We start from the raw sequence: 4634 nt of genomic DNA, 5'->3' as shown, positions 1-4634 counted from the left end.
AAAGAATCGTAGAAGAAAATTTCCCAAAATTAAAGAAAGACATGCCCATAGAAATACAAGAAGCATATAGAACACCAAACAGGACCAGAAAAGAAACTCTCCACAGTACATTATACTGAAAACACTAAACGTACAAAACACAGAGATACTACTGAAAGCTGCAAAAGAGAAGTCAAATATAAAGGAAAATGCATTAGGATTACAGCTCACTTTTCACTGCAAACTATGAAAGTGAGAAGAGCCTGGACCAAAGCATTCCCACTTTTAAATGACCACAGATGCCAACCCAGATTACTATACCCAGCCAAAATGTCTACTATAGACAAACGGGAAAGAAAAATCTTCCATGACAGAAATAGGATGAAGGAATTCATGTCCACAAAACCAGCCCTTCAGAGAGTTCTGGAAGCAATACAAAGAGCTGAAGAAAGGAATGACTATACACAAGGGGTTGTGGAAAGAAATTTAATGAAGGTATAACTGTAGAAAGATACAGCTATATTAAAATGTAAACAGAAATAAAAACGACAGGATTCAATACTCATCTTTCATTAATAACTTTAAATATTAACAGATTGAACTCCCCAGTCAAAAGACACAGAGTAGGCAAATGGATTAAGAAACAAAACCCATCTTTTTGTTGTCTGCAAGAAACGCATCTCACGTTCAAGGACAGACACTATCTTGAAGTGAAAGGATGGAAAAAATATACCAAGCAAATGGTACTAAGAAAAAACAAGACATTGCAATTCTAATATCTAAGAAAATAGACTTTAAAACTAATCAGAAGAGATAAAGAGGGCCACTTCATTCTGATCAAAGGAACAATGAATCAAGAAGCTACTACAATCATGAACATATATTCACCAAACTCTGGTGCACCCAACTTCATAAAAACAATACTGCAGGACTTTAAGACCCAGATTAATCCAAACTCATTAATAGTAGGGGACTTAATACCCCCACTGTCTCCATTAGATAGGTCAACAGTGCAGAGAGTTAATAGAGAGACATCTGAATTAAACAATACCATATATCAAATGGACTTAACAGACATCTACTGAATATTCCACCCAAGCACCAAAGGACATACTTTCTGCTCAGCACCCCATGGAACCTTCTCCAAAATCGACCATATACTGAGGAGCAAAACAAATCTCAACAAATACAAAAAGGTTGAAATAATTCCATGCATTCTATCAGACCACAATGCAATAAAGCTTATAATCAACACCGGAAGAAGCCCTAATCACTGCATGAACACATGGAGATTAAACAACACACTCCTGAATGATGAATGGGTCAAAAGAGAAATTAAGAAAAAAAGAAAAGTATTCCTAGAATGAAATTAAAAGGACAATACAACACAACAAAACCTCTGGGACACGCTGAAAGCGGTCCTTAGAGGGAAGTTTATAACTAAAGCGCCTACATCAAAAAATCGGAAAGAACACAAATAAATGACTTAATATTGCAACTCAAGACACTTGAAAAGCAACAGCAAACGAAACCCAAACCCAACAGGCAAGAACAAATAAGAAAAATCAGGGCAGAAATTAATGAAATTGAAAAAAACAAAAAAAAAATACAAAGAATCAACAAATCCAAGAGCTGGTTCTTTGAAAAGATAAACAAGATTGACAGACCGCTAGCCCAGTTAACCAAAAGAAAGAAAGAGCACCTCCAAATTAACAAAATCAGAGACGAGAGGAGAAACATCGCAACAGACACCAGAAAGATACAGAACATTATAAGGGAATACTTTAAAACCTATATGCTACTAAATTTGAAAACCTAAAAGAAATGGACGGATATCTAAATGCATGGGAACCACGGAAACTAAACCAAGAAGAGATTAACAGCTTCAACAGATCCATAATACAAAAAGAGACTGAAACAGTAATTTAAAAAAAAAAAAAAAACCTTCCAGACTAAAAAAAGCCCAGGACCAGATGGATTTACAGCAGAATTCTATCAAATATTTAAAGAAGATCTACAGCTAATACTACTTAATCTATTCAAAAAGATAGAAATGGAGGGAGAACTTCCAAATTCCTTCTATGAAGCCAGCATCACTCTAATACCAAAGCCAGGTAAAGATACAAACAAAAAAGAAAACTATAGACCCATATCCTTAATGAACATAGATGCAAAAATTCTCAACAAGATACTTGCAAACTGCATACAGACACACATCAAAATGATGATCCACCACAATCTAGTCGGCTTTATCCCAGAGATGTGGGATGGTTCAATATACATAAGTCAATAAACGTCAAAAATCATATAAATGGGCTCAAAGAAAAGAACCACATGGTCATCTCAATAGATGCAGAGAAGGCCTTTGATAACATTCAACATGCACTTATGTTCGAAGTCCTAGAGGGAACTGGACTGGAGGGAACATACCTCAACATAATTAAAGCCATATAAAACAAACCCACAGCCAACATCATTCTAAATGGAGAAAAACTGTTCCCATTGAAATCAGGAACCAGACAAGGCTGTCCACTATTCCCACTTCTCTTAAACACAGTGCTTGAAACTCTTGCAAAAGCAATAAGACAAAAGCAGGAATTTAAAGGAGTAATAATTGGAAAAGAAGATATCAAATTATCCCTTTTTGCAGATGATATGATATTATATCTAAGGGATGCCAAAAATTCCACCCAAAAACTCCTAGACATTAACACATTCAGTAAAGTGGCAGGCTACAAAATTAAACTACAAAAGTCTGTAGCCTTTCTATATACCAATAACAAGCAATCAGAGAAAGAGTACATGGAAACACTCCCCTTCACAAAATCTCAGAATAAACCTGACCAAAGACATTAAAGAGCTCTACAATGAAAGTTTAAGTCTTTAAAGAAAGAGATTGAGGAAGACATCAGAAGATGAAAGGACCTCCCGGGTTCATGGATTGGAAGAAATAATATTGTAAAAATGACCATCCTACCAAAGTCATTTACGGATTCAAGGCAATGCCAATCAAAATCCCCATGACATTTTTCACAGAATTGGAAAAAACTATTCTACGATTCATATGGAAGCACAAAAGACCTCAGATAGCCAAAACAACCCTGAGCATTAAGAGTAATGCCACAGGGATTACTACACCAGATTTCAAGCTATATTACAGAGCTATAGTCATAAAAACAACATGGTACTGGAACAAAAATAGACTCATAGATCAATGGAACAAAATTGAAGACCCAAATATGAGTAAATGCAGTTTCAGCCCCCTGATATTTGACAAAGGGGCAAAGAATATTCACTGGAGGAAAGACAGTATGTTCAGCAAATGGTGCTGGCAAAACTGGATCTCCACCTGTAGAAGAATGAAACTAAACCCCAATCTTTCACCCTGCACAAAATTCAATTCCAAATGGATCAAACACCTCAATGTAAAGCCTGAAACTCTAAAACTGTTAGAAGAAAATATTGGGAAAAACCTACAAGATATAGGTGTAGGAATGGACTTTCTAAACCAGACATCGATTGCCCAGGAAACTAGGGCAAGAAATAAAAAAAATGGGACCTCATTAAACTAAAAAGCTTGTGTACTTCAAAGGAGGCAACCATGGAAGCAATCAGAAAACCCACAGAATGGGAGAAAATCTTCACCAGCGACACATCTGATAGAGGTTTAATTACCAGAATATATAACGAACTTAAAAAACAAAGAACCAAGACAAGAAGTAACCCATTTGAAAGATGGGCTAAGAAGCTGAACAGAGAGTTCTCAAAAGAAGACGTAAAGATGGCTACAAAACATCTCAAAAGATGTTCAACATCACTAATAATTAGGGAAATGCAAATTAAAACCACTTTCAGATTTCATCTTACCCCAGTCAGACTGGCTAAGATCAAGAGAACAAACAATACCAAATGTTGGAGAGAATGTGGGGAAAGTGGAACACTCATCCACTGCTGGTGGGGCTGCAAACTTGCTCAACTCCTATGGAAAGCAGTGTGGAGAACTCTTAAAAAACTACAAATGGCTCCTGGCCTGCTCCCCTATCCTCAGGCCTCTCGGGATGGGACCATCACGGAGCCCTCTGCGCCTTGACTCCCCTGGCCTCATTCGCCCTTCCATCTCCCCGGCTGTTCTCTGCTCCTGGTTTGGGCCCTGCGCCATTCCTGGTCTTGGGTCCCCAGACACCTGGGGAACCGGTGCTGCTTCCTGATCCTTTACGCCCAGGCCAGCTTGGTGCCTTCCTTGGGCTCCAGGAGCACTGCTTCCACGGGACCTGGCCCCGCCCTCACCTCTCCCTGGTTCCCGGACCTGCACCACTGGCTAATTCTCCTGGCCTGCTCTCCTGCCCTCAGGCCTCTCTTGGGGTAAGTCTACCGTGGGCAGCCGTGCCTTGACTCCCCCAGGTGCGTTCACCCTTCCATCTCCCCCTCTGTTCTCTACTCCTAGTTTGGGCCCTGCCATTCCTAGTCTTGGGTCCCCAGACACCTGGGGAACCAATACTGCTTCCTGATCTTTTTCACCCAGACCAAATTAGTGCCTTCCTTGGGCTCCAAGAGCACTGCTTCTGGACCTGGCCCCACCATCACCTCCCTCTGCTTCCCGGGACCTGCACCACTGGCTAACTCTCCTAACCTGCTCTCCTATCCTCAGGCCTCTT

The sequence above is a fragment of the Nannospalax galili genome, unplaced genomic scaffold, assembly GCF_000622305.1.
Source record: "Nannospalax galili isolate Female #2095 unplaced genomic scaffold, S.galili_v1.0 scaffold660, whole genome shotgun sequence".
NCBI lineage: Eukaryota > Metazoa > Chordata > Mammalia > Rodentia > Spalacidae > Nannospalax > Nannospalax galili.
Note: the sequence above shows the minus strand (reverse complement) of the source record.